Genomic DNA, 23,731 nt, shown 5'->3' with positions numbered 1-23,731 from the left:
ACACTGCCAGAGAGGCCCACCCATTGACTAAGGCGATTTCTAAGAATATTGTGATCAATGGTGTCAAATGCAGCACTCAGATCTAAGAGGATGAGAACAGATAAATGGCCTCTGTCTGCATTTACCGCAAGTCATTTACTACTTTAACGAGTGCAGTTTCTGTGCTGTGATTTGTTCTAAAACCTGACTGAAATTTATCAAGAATAGCATGTTTATTGAGGTGGTCATTTAACTGCATAATGACTGCCTTCTCTAGAATTTTACTTAAGAAGGGCAGGTTAGAGATGGGTCTAAAATTTTCAAAGCAGAGGGTCAAGATTATTTTCTTAGAGGGGTTTAACTACAGCAGTCTTAAGACAGTCTGGGAAGACCCCGTATCTAATGAGAATTTACTATGTCAAGAATATTATCAATTAGCACGCCTGATACTTCTTTGAAAAACCTTGTTGGTATTGGGTCAAGGACGCAGGTGGAGGGTTTCAGTTGAGAGATTATTCTATGTAAATCAGGTAAATCTATCCTGGTGAAAGATTTAATTTGTTTATAATGGAGTACTGGGGCTTAGGAGGATCTGCAGTGTTGGGGAGATATACTATGTTATTTCTAATATCATTAATTTTTTGATTGAAAAATACAGCAATAGCCTCACAGGTTTCACTGGAAGTATTTTGGAGGCATTCCTTTGTGTTACCTGGGTTTAACAGACGATCAATTGTAGAAAATAAGACTCTGGGATTACTAGCATTGTTATTTATAATCTTAGAGAAATAGCAGCCTCTCAAGACGGACAGTGTTATTGTATTCTGTTATTTTAACCTTCAATATCTCATAGTGGATAGTTAGTTTAGTTTTCCTCCATTTACGCTCAGCTCTCGACATGTTCTTTTAAATCAGACACTCTTTGGGTCTTCCATGGTATAACAATGCTAGAAGATTTTTTAACTGTCTTTTCAGGTGCAACTATGTCAACAGCAGCTCTCACTTTAGAATTAAAATTTTCCACCTTACTATTTACATTATCCTCATTATTAAAGTTGGCACTATAAACGGACTGATTGCTTAGAATGTTTGTAAGTTTTAAAGCTGCTGATAAGTCAAAGAAGCGTTTTTTAACAATATGCTTCTCATGATGTTTTCTATCATTATTTCTATATTAAATAGTAGAAAAATGGTCTGATAGACCAATATCAATGATCTGCTTTATATCAACTTTAGTCCTTTAGTAATCACTAAGTCTAACGTATGACCTGCTTTATGTGTAGGCTGATTAACGAGCTGTCTCAAATCAAAAGAGTCCAGGAGATTCATGAATTCCTTAACTTTTAGGTCACACTGATTATCAATATGAAAGTTAAAGTCACCGACTATTAAGAGTGTGTCATAGTTCGTAATTAAAATTAACATTAAGTCAGAGAATTCCTCAAAGAAAGACGTTAAATTTAGGAGGTCTATACACGAATAATGCTAGAATGTGAGAATCTCCATGAATAACAGCGGTGAGATACTCAAAGGACTTGATTATACCAAAACTAACATCTTTACATTTTAACTGGCAGGTAAATGTTTGCCAAGCCCCTTTTTCCCTGGTGATCCGCACAAGTAAAACTGTAATCCGGAGATGCAGATTTGATTAAAACAGCCGCACCGTCTGAGCTAAGCCACGTTTCACTTATTTCACTTATTTATCTATCACTAATAAGATCGTTAATAAAAAACGTCTTGTTAGTTAAAGCTCTAACATCTAATAGTGCCATGTTTAATGTTGCGGAGGGTCAGAGCTGAATTCTATGCCGTTAATGATATTTGGAACAGAAACTAGGTTATTTTTGTTAGCGCCGCTCTGTGTGTTTTTTTATGTAATCTATAGTCTGTTTTTATAGTTTTAATGCATTGTTCATCTAAAGTAGTAATTGCAGTTAAATTATTGATGTTTATGCTGCACTGCCTAGAATTTTTATGTGCATTAAGATTGGTTATTAGAGTATTAATGTTGTGCACTTTTACGGAAGACTTTGTTAAGCCATTATCATGTCCTAGCAAAGCAGTAGCATTATGGAAGGGGTTTAAACTAGAAATAGACAGTCATGATAGACGAATTACCTTAGCGATGTTTTCAGAGAGGACCCGGTCACCAAAACTATTTGGATGCAGGCCATCCTGCCTGAAGAAACGCAGCCTTTCCCAAAAGAGGTCCCAGTTGTCGATGAACCCAATGTCTTGATTCTCGCAGAAGCCTATCAGCCTGTTGTTTAATCCCAGCAGACGACTGTAGTATTTATGTAGTTTACGCCAACATGTAATACAATGGATCCAACTGCCCTCTTGTGCTTCTCGTGGATGGTCGGCGCACGTCTCATCACATCTTAGACTCGAGCACCGGGAAAACAAGAAACAAAAGATTTTCAATTTCCGATAGGGCATGTGATATTGAGGTTTCGTACAATTGAATCACCTACCACGATTACATCACCCGGGGTTGAAGGCAAACTGGGGATCGAACCGGTTCTGGATCGAGATGCTCGCCTGTGCCGATGGAGGTGTTCTAGCCTTGAACCCCCGCCTGCATAGCTGAAACACGCCAAGGTCTTCATCGGCGTCGTCGTTGCTCCTACAAGGCGCGGGGGTGAAGCTTACTTGTCCTAGGGAGTGTAAGGCATGACGCGGGGTTGATATTTCGTCGACTTCAGATGTCGAAGATGGTTTATCCAGCAGCCGAGCCTTCAAATCCCTAAGGTACCTTTGTCTGGACAGGAGTTTCTGAATCTGTTTGTCGAGTGCCTGGAGTTCTTCTACGATGATGGCAACGCAATTCATCTCACTGTTGGCCATTGTCTGCTTCTACTTCCGCTTCCACTTCGTGCCCTAGGAAAGAATGAGAGAGAGATTGATACTCCATCTGGACCCACTGCTTTGCTGGCACAAAGTCTCCTCAGCTCTCTGCTTATTTGGGCTGCTGTAATTGTGGGTTGGAGTAAACTCTCTCCTTAACTGGTATTAGCAGAAGGATGGGTGGAGTATGCAGTAGTCTGAGGTGAGAGTGGGTTAGGGTCATCAATCGTGTTAAAGAAGTTGTACATCAGGTTTTCTCTCTCCAAATCTCTCTCAATGGTGGCACCCCGCTTCTAATTTAATCCCCACTTTTAATTTCCATACTCCTAGTTATTTTCTTTCTGTTTTAATAATGTATCTTAAACATGCTGACTTGATTTAAGGGATAAGTTTGGTATTTTTCAAGTCAAAGTCACTTCTTCACAATCCTGGTGGATATTTATTTACCACATAAAATTGCATTCTGAAGTGAAGCTTTTTTTATATAAATCTTAAAAATACCTTCTATGTTCTTGTAGCTTACAATAGGGCTTAAGGGTCCACAGGTGAAAAAAACCTTAAAACTTCATTGAATGCATTATTGATTATTGATATGTGTCTTAAGATTGCACAAATATGACAAAACAGCATATCTATGTTGTGTTAAGAAGGTGACAAAGGAAAAATCAAACCATTGTTGTGAGATTCAGTCATTTTAAAGGCAACCTGCTGTGCACTTCACATTGCCAACAAGTCCATTCATCTTCCTCCGCATGGATTCACACCGGAAAGTCTTCACCAAGTGCCAGTTATTGAATTTATTATGTACTGTCTCTGTGCTGTAGAGACCTACTCTTTGATAACAGAAAAAAATCACACTTATGACCACTTTTGTTCTTCCACTATATATAAGGTTATTTCTTTATGTTGCAAAGATGGCCTACTGCTGTTAGACTGATCATACATGCGTGTGCTTCAGTAAGAAAGAATATTGAGCAAGCATGTAGTATGTAATCTATACTAATAAAAGGCAAAGCCCTCACTCACTGACTGACTGACTCACTGACTCACTCATCACTAATTCTCCAACTTCCTGTGTAGGTAGAAGGCTGAAATTTAGGAGGCTCATTCCTTACAGGTTACTTACAAAAGTTAAGCAGGTTTCATTTTGAAATTCTACGCGTAACAGTCATAACTGAATCCTACTTACGTTACATATATACGGCCATAGCCTGCAGCTCGGTCGCCGTGTGAGATGGAGTTACGTCCCCCATCACCACGCCTCCCACGTAATTGACTGCCTGTCCATATAAGGCCATCTGTCAGCAGCAATCCAAGCTGTGAGAAAACAGTAAAAAGGAGGCGTGTCAGACGTCATGGTACATTGTCTGATGCAGCTAGACGGAAACAACTTTGTGACGTTACCACCAAATACTCGCAGAAAAATCCACAAGTTAATAGACAAGCTGTCGCTAAATATTTGCAGGAAAATCCACAAGTTAATAGAGACGTTGTTGCTAAATACTCGCAGGCAAATCCACAACTTCATAGAGACGGCGCCGCTAAATACTCACGGACTAATCCACAAGTTCATAGAGACTCTGTCGCTAAATACTTGCAGACAATTCCACAACTTAATAGAGATTGTAGCGAATTCCTCTTGAGTTGAATGAGGAGCCCACCACACACAAAAATCTCCTACTCTTAGGAAAATTAATTCTATTAGGAACAGAAACCGACAGAACCTTAGCCCCAATTTCATATCCTCAGTTGTAGTTGGATTTTGTGAATTTATAGGAGAAAAGGAAATAATCACCCCAACAATTCTTTAAACAATCAAAAAAAAAAATATATATATATATATTATAAATCAAACAAAACAACACCCTTTAAACAGTCCTTAACTAATCTATAATAACTATACAACTCCTAAATAATCTGCCACCCCCTTAAACACTTTATAATATATTACCCAGAAAACAGCGAAAAAAGAAACAAAATGAAAGAATGCAAGAAAGCAGGAAAGAAAGAAAGCAAGGTAAAGAAACGGAAAGAATATCTTATTTATAAACAGCCCAAATATGTTCACATGTACTTAACCTATATTACAACTATATACACATATAAATTAGACACCCAGACACACACAATCCTCACACGTTCCCCAGTCCTTTGTCTGAACTTTGTTTTAAAAGTTTATAATCACACAGTCTGGGAAGTCTGCAGTGAATCCAGCGACCAATCCTGATGCACGCCGCGGACACATTTACTTAATTTACATGTAAAGAAGCGATCTCACTGGCTCGGCGACACTTCCTTTATTGAAGAATGAAGTCCGTCTCACCCGGGTGACTCGGCATTAGCGTCCATCCATGGCCGACACCCACTCCACAACAGACAAGTAAAGCCGTGAGCTCCGAATATCCCTTTTAGGTTAGCAGACACCCCTTCTCTGAGCACCCAACAATCCTTATTTCGGAGTCTTCCTTGCTTTACCGCTGGCTGCTTCTTTCCATTCACCTTCCCAGCTATTTATTTAAACAGTTTTCCTGCTCACTTTTCCACTCTTTTTCTCTCTTCTCCCTTTTTCTTCAAAATACGCACCTTCTTGCCTTTTTACAGTCAGTTCCCCTTACGTCACACCATGGTACATTTAGCAAGGACCCACAGGTGTAGTTTGTCCCCGAATTCTTCTTAAAGAGATATCCCACAGACAGTTAATTACTGGGACATAACCTCTAAAAGGAAGCACGTGGCAGAAACAGTTAAAAGCACACAATAAAAAAATATGTGACAACTGGTACAAGACGGTTACTTGCAAGAGATTCCACAAGTTCATAGACACGCTGCCGCTAAATATTCACAAGCAAATCCACAAGTTAATACCGGGAATGCCTGTTAAACATCTTAGGTTCACGAGTACCGATTTGGGTATTCAACACTTCGATGAATAAAGCCTGTTATCTTTACAACGGTTCACAAACACGGAATGTAACTTGAACACAACATGTCCTCCAAATACGAACCTGATTGAAAGAAATAATGATAATCAAATCCTTGATGACAGCAACACTCATAACAGTGACAAAACAATTACATTGACAATCATGTTATGTTATTTTTAAAATGTTTCCTTTTCTTTTTCATAACTTCTTTAACACACTACTTCTCTGCTGTGAAGTGCGGGTATTTTGCTAGTCTATATATATAAAAGCCAAATGCCACTGACTCACTCATCACGAAATCTCCCAAACCATGAGGACTTGGGACTTGAAATTTGGAATGTAGGTTTTCCTTGGCCCATAGGTGCTTGCTAAGAAACAGTTTTAAAAATTGAACATCAACAACGCTTTGTTGGAGAAGCTGCCAACTGAGATGGTTAGGTACGACTCCGTGGTGGAGATTGAGGACAAAGTGCTCTATCCTGTGGAGTTCCCCCACACTCTCAACCCACCTGGAGTGCCTCCCCATGTTATGTGCCCCAAGGTTTGCGCTCCCATAACGCTCCTACACAACCTCAATCCTCCTAAGTTGTGCAATGGTACCAGGCTGCAGGTGATGGCTCTACACAAACATGTCATTGAAGCCACAATATTTACAGGCGTCGGACAGGGAGAAACAGTCTTCATTCTCTGCATTCCCCTAATCCCATCAGACTACCCCTTTAAGTTTAAAAGGCTGCAGTTCCTGGCGAAAGTCTGCTACGCCATGACCATAAACAAAGCGCAGGGGCAAAGTTTGAAAATGGTTGGCGTGGATTTGAGGAGTGACTGTTTCTCCCACGGCCAGTTGTACGTGGCCTGTTCTAGAGTAAGCTCCCCTGACAGCCTGGTCATCCCTAGCCTGAGGGGAGAACTAAGAATGTAGTGTACAATGAAGTACTATGTTCTTAAAACATAGGCTGTTTACTCCATTGATTTTTTTCAGAGACGGTGGTAAGGTCCCTGGGCTTATCTTAATCTATTACAGTCTACGTAAATGACAATGTTATTTTTGATTTTGATTTTTGTTTTCAGATTTGGTAGATTGCTCAGGATTTGTAATTTGTTTATAATCTTAAAAACCCCTCGAAAATCAATTTTTAATATAATTATTATTATAACATTCACCTTCATCTAATCTTATTAACAAATAAATTTAGCGCTTAAAACTTACACTGTCTGGTTACTAAATAATATCAGGGGTGGTATTGGGAGCACTGGGGCTTTAGTCCAAAACTAGTTTTGATCATCATTGTTTAAGTCTTCTGTACTAGATTATATCTGAGTAAACCATTTCAAGAAATAATTAGTAACCTATTTTGTTTCGTTTATGTGCTAAATATTGCCTTATGACCTTTACAGGACGTATACTGTCACTCTGTATATTTTAGAACACATTTTTCCTGTTCCTATCTTTTAGCGAAGCACAGGTATTCAGCTAGTCAATTGATAAGAACCAAACAGATAGGCACCTATTCATTTATCCGTCTACCCTTCTTTCTAACCTGCTTATCCAGGGCAGGTCAGACAGAAAGAGCAGCTGAAAGCCTATAGCAGCAAGCTTAGGAAGAAAGAAAAGAAAAATCCTTGGACGGGGTGCCAGTTCATCACAGAGTGAACATACACGCACACACATAGACGCCCCTGCCACTTCAGCAATACCAATCCACCTAACCTACTTGTACTTGGACTGTGGAAGGAAAGCAGAGCCCAGTCTTCTTCATTGTGAGAAAACAGCATTTCCACTATGTCACCTTCCACCCAAAATTTTTATTATTATTATTATTATCATCATCATCATCATCCAGTTGTATGGCCACTTGATCCACAGCAACAAGCAATTGGTGGCAAACTCAGCCTTGCGTCTCAGCCCGCAGGGAAAGTGGCCATGTAGGCACTCCTAAGAAATGCTAGCTCGATTGATTGAGGGATGAAAAGTGGGAAGTCAATGCCCTGACTCAAAGATACCCTGGATCAGAATGAGTACAAAGTGGAGTACCATGAAGTGGACCCTGCTTCAAAGTGAGATAAATTCTAGAAAAAAGATTGACCTATTCATATATTTTGTCTGCTATAGGAATAACATTAATGATAACAACCCATCCATCTTTCTAACTGTGCATCCAGGGCTGGGTTGTGGGGCAGCTGTTCCTGTGCCAGTAATCATCAGGAACAAGCCAGGAACAATTCCTGGACAGGGTGCCAGTCCATTGCAGGATGAACACACACACAGAGACACACACAGGACACTTTAATAGCACCAATTTGCTATTATATTATTTGAGCAGGATCTGTCTGTTGTTACAAACCATGGCAGGATATAACCACTGCAGAAACAGATCTGTAGAAGCAAAAGTAGAATTATAAGCAGAATAGAGTTTGATGCTGGGGGGTTTTAGGTTGTCATAACTCCACAGACAATGGAGGTCATCAGCAGACAAGTGATCAGGAAATGTATTCTTACCTCGGGAATCTGTGAAAATGTATAAATGTGGAAGACACATTTTTTAATTAGAAAACTTTGCTGCTTCAAAATGCACATATTTGGTAAGTTTTAAGTCTTTTTCATTCATCCTATGGCTTCAACTACCCTTTAAGCCACATTGTAAGCTTCAAGAGCAGAGAATACATTTTTAAAATTTATAAAAAATGCTCCACTTTAGAATGTAGCTTTATGTAGCAAATATATAGTTATGATTATGTAAAAATAACTTTGATTTGAAATATCACTTTTCCTTTAATATGATTGTGACCATCTAGTTGTATATTTCTGTGCTTAGGATGCTGCAAGCTGTTATCCTATAGAAGGTGTTTTAGATTAGAATATGGCTTAATTTATTGTAAATATTTTGTATAATTTAATACATCATTTTATTTTTAATATGTTATATAACTATAGCATAATTTGTGTTTGACAATGTGTTTGTATGTGAGATGGATGGATGCTCCATTAAAAATTAAATTACTCTCAAATGTTTGTCTTAGTTCAAATTGTTTAAAAGAAAGAAGTCAAGTTAAATGACACCTTTTATTGATCAACTAAAAAGATTACACAGTGGAAGCTTTTGAGGCAACTCCAGGCCCCTTCTTCAGGGAAGATGTAATCTACATTATGTAATTCATAATGGTTAACACAGTAGAACACCCTAGTACTATTAAAAGAAAGAGAAAGGTACAAATTGTTTTATGAAATGGAACAATGCTGTGCAGTGAACCAGCTTGAAACTCACATGAATGTTTTGTTTACAAGTATAAATCAAGAAGTTAGGTGCACATTTTAAGATTTTCTTCTAAGCCAGTCACTTAAGGTGGCTTATCATTCAAGCAATCAGTCACCTCATGTTTCTCTAGACTTCTGGGTAACTGCTAGGGTTACTCATCGTTGAAGCGACCTTATAAGAGATAAGAATTGCATGAAGGACATATATAAATACAAATAGTAATAATACATTTTCTTCAAAAATGTCTTTCAAGGACACTTTATAAAGTAAATTAAGAATAAAGCCAAGCATCATAAAATACAAAACAAACGAGAGATGCATATACTGTTTGTAATACTGATGCAATTAAAACAAACATTTGAATGTATGTAATATTATCATAAAAGAATAAGAAAGGTGCTGTTTACCAGAAATTCTCCTTATGATAAACTGAATGGACTTACAAACCGTTTCTTGCTTTGTGCCCAAGGTGGTGGAAATGGGACTAAGTGGCAATTGAAGTAAAAATGAATGGATAAGTTTGTTAGATCAGCTTTTACTTTGCAGCCAGAGTCTCATTTAAGTAAGTGTTTTTCTCCAGGAGTCTGCATATAGTTTTCATTTTCTCATCAAATCTTATGTCGCGGCTTTTTCTGACCTGAACATAATGCCTAATTCCCAGGGGAATCTTTTTCATCCTCCTTATGGACGGTTGTCAACAACTCACCTGTGAGCATCTTTTTTACTTTCTAAGAAGAAGACAAAGAAGACGATGAAAATGAAGGAAATGTTGGAAAGGAAGAGACAGTTTGGTGCCGGTGAAAAGGCTTAATTATCGGCTGCTGTTTTTGTTGTGCATTTCTCCTTAATATATTTATTTTACTCATATTACACAGAGTTATGGCTGCCTAGTTATGCTGTGCTCTGTTGAGTATACAGTATGTGGCACCATCCTGTGGTTTTGGACAAGCTGGAATTATTTTCACATGTTTTGCTGGAAAACGTATTTATTTAAAACAAGAGGCAGAATTGGCAGAACCTTCACAAGATTTTTTTGCAACGAATGAAGCCAGATGGGCCATCATAATACTTCTAAGATTGCTTTAATTAGTGTGAGATTTTTATTTTAAATACGCTATTATGTCCCATGATTTCAGTTGTTTGTAACAGAGATTTACATTAAATCTGGGCAAAGCAAATAGCTAGTTGAACTTTGCTCCAAAACCTGCTCAAAGACGAGTGGTAAGGTAGGTGTCTTGCTGCTATTTATAAGGATCATGATAACTGCTCACTTGCTTTCTGTGCAGATTTTTCTTGATTTGAAATGTTAGTTTTTAAAATTGCATGCAACAAACCTGTTTTATGAATTGTTATTAATCATTCTCCCTGAGATTGAGTAGTTGTTTTAAAGATGAATTTTCTGACCTATTGTCATCTGTTGTGCTTGACAGTGCTTGACTGTGATGAAATTTGATTACTGGGTTATTTTAATATTCACACAGGTGATCCAAAGGTGCTGATTCCATTAGCTTTTGATATTTCTACTCCCATACATAATTACAATGGTCTGTTAACTCTTTAAACATCACAAATGTATTTTTATTTGAGACTGTTCTTCTGTCCAGTTTGGTTAATCCTAATTGTATAACATGCTCCTGTATTGTATACTTCATGTGATATCAGCCTCTTATTTTTTTTCTGGTGTAAGACCTACAATGACTCATTCTTCAAATGTTAGTGTTTAGCAAACAAATGAAATATGTTGTGTGTTGTTGTTTAGATGGTACTAGAAACAAATCCAATCGTAATAGTTCTCCTTGTTGAATGTGGAAATACTGGCTTTAAAACAGAACAAAGGCAGGTTGACTGGAGATTGACAGAGCTTAGGCTGCCATACCACCTGCACTTCAGAACAGGTAATAAGCATTTTTGGGTCTGGCCAGTACTTTGGTGAGAAGCTGAAAAAGGTGTTGATGACTCCATCCAGAGTTTCTTACCCTTTGGTATTTTGTGGATTCCAGTGCCTCAGTGTAGTGACAGGGACACTGTTCTGTAAAAAACTGATGTTGTTATTTAAATGAGAAAAAAGAACTCCCTGAGGTCATAAAAGATTCCTTGGTATCTTTTAAATGAAAAACAAACAAAAAAAAAAACTAGAGTGTACCACGGCCTGATTATTCTGGCCTGCTAACCATCCCCTGTCCCTTATTGGCTAACTGTGTCGCACACTGTTTCACCATCTAATAGCTAATGTGTGTTGAGAGTACTGCCTTAAAACTGCCACTATAAGTGTAATGAATTATCATAATTCATCAGGCTTCATGTTCATTATCTGTATTTGAAGCAGTTGTTGGCTTCTTAAAACAGAACAGCTAGAGAAACATGGGCTGTTTGTTTTAGTAATTTGATCACAGTTAAAAAAACACAACTTTAGGTTTTAATTTTCTACAATTGTTGTTCCTGCTTCTGCTATTAATAGTGATCAGTTTTCAGTTTTCTAGATCTTAGATTAGACATTTTGCTTCTTTATTAATATATAAACCTGTCTCCTCCTAACATTAGTACTGATAAGAGGAGTCAATTTTCTTCTGTTTCTCAGAATGATTTACTTTATTTTGCAATGTATTTACAACTAGCCAACCCGCGGCGTAGCATACGCCGCATAATCAGGCCACTTTTTAAATGATTTTTAAGCACAGAGGAAAAAATAAACATTTGAAAAATCCGTATTTTAATAAACCACCAAGAAAAGTAACATTGCAACAATGCACACTACGAACCAACATACAATTGTCCATAACTGAAAACCGGAGGAGCGCCGTCGCGCTTTCTCCTTCCAAAGTGAAGGACGGGGTTGAACGGCGCTCGTTCAGTACACACTGCTCGCTTATGTGCCCGCCCCCAACTCCCTACCTGAGTCGCTTTCGTCTGTGTACAGTCCACACGCACCTGTGAGTCACGTTGACTGTTAATTTTCCAAACACCGCCTCAGTCGGTTTCCACGTTGATTTTTCATTGTTGTTTGCGGTTCCACCTGCTTTTTTTTAATATATAATCCACCAAGTCACCCGACCATGGGGGGCTTTACAAAGGGCAAGGAATGTAATCAGTACGAGCGTATGACCCGCACGTACTGGGAATTTCTCGTTCTTGGGGAACAATTGGAAGCCACGGTCTCCATCATGAATGGGGTTCAACGGCTTACCCACGCCGGGTAGACACACGTTGATCCACTCAGTGTAGCGCGTGCAGTACCGGACATACAAGTGCATCACAGACCTGTTAATGCTCAATCTCACGTGGCTGAAAGCCACTTGTCCCTCTAAAAATTTGGACGCCGACCGCTGTTGGGTCGTGTAACTATTTGGCAGGCGGAGTCTCGTTCGTTTTCGGAAATAACCAGCCAAATCGCTCCACCAACTAAGAACTGCCATGCACCACCACCCACAGAATCGAGAAAGAGCTATCAATCTGTCAGTCCTGTCCATGTCCGGGCCAGGTGAGGTTTCCTGTGTTGAGTCAAATGAAGCGAAAGGCTCCACACCTGGTGGTGCCCTTCCGTCAATTCCTTTAAAATTCAGCTTTGCAACCATACTCCCCCCTGAACCCAAAGACTTTGGTTACCCGGTTGGCTGCCCGGCGGGTCATGGGAATGACGCCGCCGGATCGGCTGCTGCAGGGCCTGCATTGGTGAAGCAGGTGAGATGGTAATGAAACAGAGGCACAGGACTTGTTGGTTTTTAAAGACTGCTTCCTTCATTGGGTTTTAACCAATGCATGGAACGAACCAACACACAATCGTCCATGTGGCGCTCAGGGTGGAACGGGAGGAGAGGAGAAGGACATCCACTCCGCTCCCTCCATCATGCTAGTCTGCTGGTTTCTCGTTCAGTATACACTGCCTGCTCATGTGCCCACCTCCAACTCGTCACTCGAGTCTTTGTACAGTCCAGATGCACCTGTGACTCACGTAGACTTTTCATTGCTCTGTGCGGTTTTGGCTGCCTTTCTATATATAATCCACCAAGACACCCGACCATGGTGGGAGGGGGTTGTGTACAAAGTGCAGGAGCATCTAAGAAGACGCATGTTTGTCGCAGATGCGAATTGCTGTATGTTGCATGTAAAACAGTTTGCTATGGTCACGCGGCCGTGCGTTATAACCGAAAACTCATTTTTTAAAGACTGCTTACTTCATTGTGTTCTAACCTCAGTTGTAAAGGAATGTTTTAAGGATCCCATGGGATACCCCTCGCAAACCGTTTTACACGCTGCATATAGCGATTCACCTATGAACTGTCAGCGTGGGTCGGAGCTGCATGTTGCCTCTACGACAGACAAATATAAATTACGCCATTTTTTCTGTGTCGTCGCGTCTGAGTTGGTGGGCGTGGCTCTGCGAGTTGTCGTTGTATCCAATGGTCTTGGAGTTGGTGGGCGTGGCTCCTTCCTGCGTGCGCCATATGTGTCTCACTTGTCGTTGGCTTAGTGAATCCACGCCCCTTCCGGCGTGCTTTCCATGGTCGTCTTGCCTTAGTGAATTATATATATAGATAGTCTTCCAGCCCTGATGATGTTATTCCTGTTATTTTTCTGAAGGAGGTCATAGTGTCTGTTGGCCTATTACTAGTTATTGTGAATTTCAGGTTGTGTTCCAGATCACTATACTGTATTGTATAGTATTCAGTCTTTCCTTAAACAAAATAAAACTGGTTTGGATGCTAATGATTATAATTAGCTTTAGAAAAATCTGTAAATTGCCTTTCATTTCAAAAATTTTGGATAAATTGCTTTCTAAGCAGTTGCTACATATATTAGAGGCAAATAGTGGCGGTTTATAATGTGGAGCACTGGGGCACCACCCCAACCTACCCCAAATTTTTTAAAAACTGCTTGAAATAATAAGGCAATGTGAAATAATCATGATATGAATTTATAGATATGCACAATGTGCCTGTTGTCAGTACATGTCATCCATTAAAAATTGGTTCTGACTTGTATTGGTTTAATTTCTGTGTGAATTAAAAAAAATAATCTGGGTGAATACCTATATTTCTAGAGTGAAGGACGGTGGCCAAATAAGAGTCTATGTCAGTCCTTGATCTTTTGGCAAGCAGGTGACCTGAGGCTGCCCTTTAATTGGTTGCTTTGAGATTTTTCTGAGGATGCATCTCTGTGCACCCCAGACACTCCCACATTTATTACCAGTGAATTAGTATTGTTTTAGGTTTTTTTAATCTAATCTGATTGGACAATCGTTGATGCACTATATCATGTTGACATCAACGGTTCACAGTTCAAACCCGCCTTTAATGTTACGTAACTACAGATGAGTGAGCGCGGCTTCAAGTGGAACTTCAGAAATTAAAGAAAATTTGACCATTCCTTTAATGAAACACCCCTTTATAAACTGTTCACTTTAAGAACTCAGCAGTAGGCAAGTGATCGAGGATGAGTTTATACACTCTTTGCAGTTCTTGTTATAGCAAACGGTAAGCTAACTTTGAATACAGAATGGGTAGATCTTTGTATGTGCATTATTTGCAAGGTGATCAGTTTCTGTGGTTTTTAAATTTCTGAGTTTTTAATGCTGCTTTAATGGTTATTTTATGTAAGTGATCACTTCTCCAAACCTTGCATTAAAAAGGTTGAAAACGCTGTGATGCCTAAACCTATTTTGTAAAAACAGTTGCCTCGATAACAAAGGGCTTTCTTTTTCTAGGCATTGTACAGCCCCTACAACTATAAGTACTCAAAATACCCACAAAAATTAATCACAGAAGCATTTTAATGCCATGCTAAGTAATGTTATTTACTTCATAAAATAGAAACTAAATATTAATAATACAAACAAGCCATATTATACATACATCCTGACAATAGACTTGGGATATTGTGATTTAGGTGCTTTGTTATTCTTGCAAGCATTTCAAGATCAGTCTTTGATGGTCTTGCTCCATGCTGCACTGTACAGCTGTCTTATTTTTTGCACAAAAAGAGATCTACTGTGGCATCTGCAAATATGAACAAACTTGTGTTTCTTAGCAACTGGTTGAATGCCAAGAAGGAAAAATAATGATGACAGTGGCCTTTATCAATGTTACAGACATGTCCATAATATTGTGTTTTGTTTGTCATAATTTTGAAAATAAATGTAATTTCTTAAATCCTCTGAGAATTATTTCCAGTATATCACGATACTGACATTATTATATAGAGTGGTCCAGATCTAATTATGCAATTTTCATTACGCTATAACTTATTAAGTTTATTACATAGAAAATCACCCAAAAAATCCCGGACCATCAAGAAGTGTTATTAAGAATCGTCTTTGCGCCGAACCGGAATTGTCCCCGCATAAATCAAAGTCATCCAGACAATCTGGATCTGCATAATTAGATCTGGACCACCCTGTATTTATAGCTGTTCTGATGATGAAGTAACTGTACATGTTTTTCATAATTCATGGTGTACTGTAGTACTAAGACAATTAAGACGTTAGGGACTTTTAAAACTCGACTTGATGTTTTCTTGGAGGAAATAAGTGGATATGACTGGCGAGCTTTGTTGTGCTGAATGGCTTGTTCTAGACTAGAGTGTTCTAATGTTCTAATGTTCTAAGCACAATCCTGTATAATTTTAAAACATGCAAAGACTTGGTCATTTCTTTTATGTTTCATTCCCTTAGTGTGCTTTAGTAATAAGCCAAGGTCATGTATGTTAAGAAGGTTAAACTGAGCGAGAGCCTGAAAGAGAGAAAAACATTCACTTAATTCTGTTGTTCACTGTATGCTATTATTGGTGATCTCTAGTTTGAGTGCTATTGTGCCAGTTAATGTTTTTTTTTTTGTTTTGTTTTTTGCATCATTATAAGACCATACTTTTAATTTTCTTCTTATAATAGCCAAGGACAGATTTTTATTTTTAACAGCTTGGTCTTTGAATTTTTGTGCATGCATCTTCCAACGTTGTGTGAATTATTGAGCAGGGTTTTATTAGAGGTTTCCCCTCATGCAGCTGCTAAAGGTCAAGTTCTATAAACTTGTGTGGGTGAAATTATTACCGCCCCAACTAGTTTCATATATGCCCACCCACCAACACATTTCTGGCTATACTACTACTACCACTAATAATAATAATAATAATAATCATCATCATAATTTTTTACATTTAGATGTTTTTCTCACTACTCAAAGCACTCTGTGTGTAGGCAATATTACAATTGCAGTTACAGCATTTTTTCTTTTCTTTTCTCTTGAGCTATGAAGTGCTGCTTCAGTTTCATTTTCAATAGCAAACAGTATTTTTGAAAACTTTAAGTCAGGTTTTGGCAGCAGCAAAGTACTGACTGCACTATTAGGCAGGCTGAATGATATTTTAATGCAAGGTGTCTTGGAGCAAGATAACAAACTTAGTATTGTTAGATAAGGTGCCTAGCTCCCTTACTGGGCTTAGACGTCAGGAGCTTATTACTCAGATTCTTGCCTCAATTCAGTTGTTGCCTGTGTGTTTTACAATAGAAATTTAAACTTTGGTACTTATGTATTAGGTGCTTCATGGTGAAGTCTCACAATATATTGCTGTATTACTGGGTCCTTAAAATAAAAAAATAAAAATCACATGGGACTTTGAATCAAATGTTGCTGATTATACCAAGGACATATTTGAAATTTCAGAGCACTGTGTCTTTTTTATGCAGGCAATCAAACTTTGAAGTTGAGATTATCAGGATTAAGAAGTATTTTTAAGAAAGAGCAAAACTGATATTTGTATTTACAAGCCTTTATTGTTCAATAATGGTTTTTATTAATCAATTTATTTTTGAATGAATGATAAGTATATTTAATTACATTTTTACTGAATACCTTTCAAAAACTGTTCTTCATGTGTATACATATTTCATGTGGTGTGCCAATTAGGAATTTTAACATTTATTCACAATAATTTATATATCTGAGCAAATCTTTAATTATCAATTTTAATGAATTTTATTTTAATACAGCATTATTTACCAAAACATTGATGTACAGGCCACACAGATTATTAAATTTCAAAATTATAGTAAAATCTGTGATGTCAATTTAATATTATTTAAAAAAAAAAACAACTCAATGTTTAAAGCAGACTTTATTGAGTGAACTCCAGCTTTGAAAGTTTGAGTCACACTAGTATTTATTTATATGGCATAAGAGTACAAGATCAATTTAGAAGATGCTAAAATTAGACTTCTGAGTCTCTGTATCTGCTTTTCTACTGTTGACCTAGACTCAAGATGCTCCTGACAGAATCTTCTGACAACAGCAAAGAGGCAACTTTCTCATAATAGGACTGAACTCTTTTGCTATATGTTCGTACGATGAAATAAGCTTTCTGGGAGTTGATTTTTGCAGGCAACATTCTGGGCTTATATATACATTCAATAAAGTATCTATCTATCTATCTATCTATCTATCTATCTATCTATCTATCTATCTATCTATCTATCTATCTATCTATCTATCTATCTAAAGTGGATTAATCACTTGGATAAAAAAAAACACTTTTAAAAGAAATTAATCACTTTAGACAACATATCCACTCCAGTTTTTATAGCTACAATATTCTCCATACTTTAACTATTGAAGAATTTTTGGAGATATACTAAGACATTCCAATCTAATAACACTGATATAAAACCTTGTTTCTGTTTTGCTAAGTTAAAAAATAGCACTACATTCCAAGTGACTCATATTTAATCCTAAAAATATAGCTGTGAAATAATTACATTTAGTTTAATATTTATGGGGTCAGAATCTTAGTGATGTAATAAAAAAAACAGAGATCCTGGAAGAATGTGCAGAATTTACAAAGACAACATCTGGACATGGTATTCAAACCAAAGTCTTTGTAACTTTGAGCGGCAGTGCAGCCCACGGCATCACCATGCCACTCTGGCATTCCCTTACAGCATTAGACTCACTCAGACAGTTAGCTAAGAATATAAATGCTGACTTTTCAAAGAAATAGCAAACATTATGTTTGAACAGCACTAGTATTCTACAGATCCAGATGACAGTGTCTAACAATCTCTTATTCTCAAGCCTTGGGTAGGTAGCAAGGCAGGCACTTTTGTCAGTTCAGACTGCTTGGACACAGGTTAATTTTTTGTTTAGGATATTTTTGTGTAGAATTCCCATATTCCAAATACATGCAGTCAGATTGATTGGCAATCAAACAGCTAAAGTTTAAGTAAGTGTATATATGTGACTGTGTATGCCATGCTGGGCAGGGTAATTTCCTGCCTGCCTTCTCTTCATCTCACTATAATTTTGTACTGAAAAAAGCTGCATTTGTAAAAGAAACTATAACCTTAAATGGTTCAATTGCATATTGAAATTCCAGACACAGTTGCATTCCACACTATTCCCCTGTTCAAAAGACCTTTTATTTAACAGAATACCACTACCACTATCATATTTCTTCCACAGTCCTCTTCTTCTGACTCCAACATACTGGAAGGAGGTGCAGGACACTTTTAAACAAGATCCAGGGGCACTTCTGGAGTCAAAATACTGTCTCTGAGAGACACTTCTGTGTCAGGGAAACCTTAGTAGGACAGGGGATCCTCCTCCCAACAGTTACCCATGGTGGCACCCAAGTAACCCAACAAGGCAACCCATTAGAACCACAGTTCCCCTGCCCTGCTAATATGCTAACAAGGTCACACCAAGAGAGGTGCTGCCACCTAGTGTACTAGCAACCACATGACCATGAGAGGCAGTCTCCCAGTTTCCCCCAAATATATTGAGTTCCTAACCAAGCAAGGGAATACAAGTGATCCTGGTTGGGATGCAAACACCCATGCTGTCCATCCATGACAGCTGTGTGGCTGGAAAAGGGAGCACAAACTATTTAGATGGAATGCCATTTGATCCCAGCTATACATCAATTATAATGGCCTCCTGGTTGGGTAAAAAAACACTATCTATTTCAGCTGGGATGGCAGTCCATCCACATCTTCCATCATAATATATATATGTGAGGGTAAATCAAACAGTAAAGGCAATTTGAAAATGATGCAGTAACTACAACGAATAGAAGCAGCGCTTATGGGTAGTTTGAACACTAGGGTAAAGGAAAGCCCCAAACACCAGTCCAACAGATCAGAAACAGTCTTCAGGAGGCAGATGTGGATGTGTCAGAGACTGCTATCCACAGAAGACTTCAAGAACAGAAATACACAGACCACACTGCAAGATGCAAATCACTAGTTAGCCACAAAAACAGGATGGCCAGAGTACAGTTTATGAAAAAGTACTTAAAACCAGGATTCTGGAAAAAGGTGGACAGATGAGACAAAGATGAAGCTGTATCAGTGTGTAGGCAATAGCAAAGTGCAGAGAGAAAAAGGAACTGCCCAGATCCCAAGCATACCACGTTAAACATGGTGCAGGGTGTGTTATGTCATGGGTATGAATGGCTGTCACAGGTACTGACACACTTGTTTTCATTGTGCAGTGGCACAATGAATTCAGAGGTGTAAAAAATGTCTTATCTGCGCCAGTTCCAGTAAATACTTGCAAATTCATTGGATGGTGCTTCATCTTTCAACAAGATAACGATCTCAGACATACTGCTATGGCAAAACAGGAATTTTTCAAAGCTAGAAAATTGATAAAACTTCAGTGGTCAAGACAGCCACCTTAATAAATCCAATTGAGCTGTTTTCCATATACTGAAGAGGACAACTTGAGGCCACAAACCCCAAAACAAGCAAGAGCTGAAGATGGCTGCATTAGAGGCTTGGCAGTGCATCACCAGAGAAGACCCCCAGCACCTGGTAATGTCTATGAATCACAGACTTCAAGCAGTCATTGCATGGAAAGGATTTGTGACAAAGTACTAAATATACTTCAATATACTTCAATATACAGTACCTGACGCTGCTATCGACCAAACATTATGGTTCCCTGACATGAGGGACCATGTAGAAAAAGTGTTGTAATTTCCACATGGTACATGGTGCGACCAAAATGTACGCAAATACCCTTAAATGAAAATCTGCAATGTGCACTCTAATCGTGTGTGAATTATTTCATTTGCAAGTTTAAACTGTGGGCACTATCTATCTATCTATCTATCTATCTATCTATCTATCTATCTATCTATCTATCTATATATATATATATATATATATAGCATTTACAGTATATATATATATACACATATAGCATTCAACGCCTGAATCACAATCTGATTGTAAACGAACCACACACCATGGCTCAGCTTAAAGAGCCTTTGCCTCTAACGCTGACGTCCGAGGTTTGATCCCTGATGAGGGGTGCAGTGGAGTGTGTACACCTGATGAGCCCAAACTAGGGCGAAACACATGTCGCATACTCTTTGCATTATTTGACAGTTAACTATGTAACATATATACATATATATATATATAATTATTTCGATATATACAATATATGTATGTATGTATGTATGTATGTATGTGTGTGTGTGTGTGTGTGTGTGTGTGTGTGTGTGTGTGTGTGTTTGTCTGTGTGTATGTAGTGACGGACAACCAGCTGTCATAGTGGAAGGTCACGGGGAGCAGATGTACACAGGCTCTCCTAAGACACTAGATGGCAGCTCCCCTGGGTTGCGGTGGTATCTCAGATTCCCACAGGGCTCCATGGGAGTTGGAGTTTAGCACACCCCTGTTGGATTCCGGACATGCCACCAGGGGGTGCTGTAGAAGCTGCAGAGCCCTAGTTTGGGCTTTTATCACACGTGTGATTGATTCCAGACCTCACTAACGAGCCACCTGGAGCACTCCAAGGTGCAGCATAAAGGGAGCCACCCACCTTCATTCTGGGGGCCAGAGTCGGGAGGAAGAGCATGAAGCATCCCGGGAGGAATGGAGGCAGAAGGGAAGATAGAGGAAGAAAAGAGAAAAGATAAAGTGCTTGGTTCATTAGTTATATTTATTGTACTTTGGACTGTGGACTATGCATTGTTCTAGGCAGGTGGGAAACCAAGAAAGAAACGTGTTTCCCACTAAAAGTCAAAGCCTTGGGTGCTGATGGACTTGTGCCTCTGTCTGATGTGTTGGTTGTTAGGGGAGCAGATGCACCCTGGTCGTCAGTATATAAATAAATAAATAAATATATATATATATATATATATATATATATATATATATATACACACACACAGTATTCCTTCCTGATAATAGTCTTCCTTATTAGGAGTGAGGAAGGCACATTTTTTATAGTTACTGAAGCAGTCAGTGGCTTCTGCTTGATGCCCTAGAGCAACTGTTTTATCCCAGTAACAAGGACCTTCTGCTGACAGATAGCTTTACCCAAGGTTTTTCAAGTTTTTCTTTTTCTTTTTAGTGGATGCAAGTGAAGTATATGCTGTAGTATTGTTGTCTTTGACGTATCATGTTATGATTTAGCAACCATTCCCTAGTATATTGCTGATTGATAAATGTGCATATTAATGTTATAGATTCTGTGCTTTACTCTCTCACGGTGGTTGATATGCACAATAACTTCACATCTTAGTGCTGTGTGTTAATGATCTCACCCATGTTTTAGGCAAATAATTGTTTGACTTCCTTTCCATTTTTTGCTTCACATTGTAAAGGGATGCAGCTTTCAGTATTTGCACTGTAATAGTGATCAAAATAAAAAAGAAAAGTCATACATAAAGTCGAGGCCGCAGTTAAAAATGCCAGAAGTCCAGAATTCTACTTTTATATCTCAGCTTGGTCACTGTCTGTGTGGATCCTGTTTGGGTTTTCTTTGTGTACCCTTGTTTCCTTCTATATCCTAAAGACAGATGGGATATGTCAATTAGCAAATTTAAATTATCTTAGATTGAGCATGTGTGCTGTTCAGTAGAGTGCCACCCTATCTAGGGCCAGTTCGTGCCTTGTTGCAGATGGTGTCAAGATGCACTCCTGTTCCCGGTATTAAAATAAATATATTTAAAAAAAAAGAAACAAATACAATTTGAGGATCATAATAAGTCACATTAATTTATTTTGTACTGTTTCCTTGCCATAACATGTCAAAATAATTTTGACTTCCATGCTGTCAATCGTATTAGTGTGATTGCTCATTAACTCTAAAATAATTGATGTTTAACTGTATGGAATTGCAGCTGTGTAATTAATTTGTTTTGCCATGTTTGTTCAAATTCCAAGTAATTTCAGGTATATTCATTATTTTCACAAAATGATCTGAAGACAGTTTCTTATACAATGGGTATAATTATGTCTTTTGCAATTCCCACCGAATCTCATATTTCATCCCAGCCACATTCTCAAGTGGCTGTACGGCTCATTTCTGTTGAGATGTTCCCTTATTATTGGTGTACCCCATGGCGGATAACTGCTGGCTAATTTTTGAATTTAGTGACAGTCTGCCCATGGCTTTCACTTAGAAGAGACACAACCATGTGTGCACAGCAGTTAAGATTTATTATATACTACATTTCTATAGCTTTCTGGTGGAAAATGCCTTGCACAAAAGCTCCAGTTATTTTAGGGAAGACAACATGAACAAAAAATGACAGAAAAGTAAAGATTTGACATTCGCACTGTCAAGTTTCTAAAAAGCAAAAATACAGGAAAAATACATTTGTAATGCTCTCCATGTAGGTGTTTTATTCAATGGAGTTCTTATAGGTTTCACATATTTAATCAGTGGAAAACATGTTTTTCTTCAGGTTCTCTCCATAAATTCTGCAAAAATTTAAGCAGTACTGTTTGTGGGTATTTAAAATTTTATTTCCTATTTTTTCGCTTGTGTCGTACATTATCTCAAAAACAAATACATGGAAACCACCATATATAGTATACCATAGGACTCCTCATGATTTCATGTTATGCAAGAGGGTTAGCTTATTTAGGGTTCACTCCTATGTTTGGCCCTCTAGACCTGAAAAACCTTCTGTTTAAGCCATTTTTGGACTATATTGTGTGCAGGAAATTACCCATTTATGATAAAGAGTAAACTTATAGGTGTCTCCAGCAAAAATGATCAGAAGGGCTTGAAGTTGTGCAGGCCACATCAACTGACCCCAGGCATTCACTCACTAATTGGATGCAAACGGTCACAGCTACTCTTTTTCACAAAACTTAAAAAAACCAAATGGAGTAGTAGTATAGTTATATGGAGTGTCATTTTATGATATTTTGAGATTGGAGATTATGAATATGATAATATTGTAGTGACCCTTCGTAGATGCTGGAGCACCTTACTTTAATTATGCAATGCAGTCCCTACCGCAGTTTCCCTTTCGTCTGCTCAATGTTAAGGTCCTTGAAACACCATCAAAACAAGAAATTCACTATAGCTTATGGTCTTACTCACTGCTTTAGGTAGCACTGTTTTTCACCGTCTCTCACTATTCTTTCTTAACTATCCTCCTAAATTGCCTGCACTCCTCATTTACTCGTTCTTTTTGTTCCCCTGGGCTCATTCTCCTCTGCTTTGCCACTTATTTTGTCCTGTCTCTGACAGGCTTCAGTTTAAATGCTTCATTTCCCATTCCTGTTGTGGGCACATGGGGTGAGGAAGTCCAGTCAGCATTACACTACCACCTCCTCAGTTCTTTGCCCCTGTAAGAGCATAAAACTACAGAAACAGGTAGGCCTCCTCGTAGTGCAAGCTAGCCAGGCATCTTGCTATTCTGGATGCCCATGTATTCTTCCAGAATCAAGGAAAGATAATGGTTGATCCATGTTAACTAGGTATC

At 38.3% G+C, this 23,731-nt stretch overlaps 1 protein-coding gene across 2 annotated transcripts in view; it reads left to right on the top strand.

Moving 5' to 3' along the window:
• Positions 1–23,731, top strand: part of lin7a (lin-7 homolog A (C. elegans)) — a 357,391-nt gene that overhangs the window by 156,517 nt on the left and 177,143 nt on the right. Inside the window, exon 1 of one of the 2 annotated variants that reach the window (XM_039761750.1) lies at positions 10,168–10,236. The exons of the other annotated variant lie outside the window; for it this stretch is intronic. The gene's annotated coding sequence lies outside the window, so the exon portion shown is untranslated. Of the gene's footprint in view, positions 1–10,167; positions 10,237–23,731 lie in introns of those variants that run through there. 2 annotated transcript variants of the gene reach the window in all.

This window comes from Polypterus senegalus, chromosome 8 (assembly GCF_016835505.1).
Source record: "Polypterus senegalus isolate Bchr_013 chromosome 8, ASM1683550v1, whole genome shotgun sequence".
NCBI classification, from domain to species: Eukaryota; Metazoa; Chordata; class Cladistia; order Polypteriformes; family Polypteridae; genus Polypterus; species Polypterus senegalus.
The sequence above is the reverse complement of the archived record's forward strand: the minus strand, read 5'-3'. Positions and strand labels throughout refer to the sequence as shown.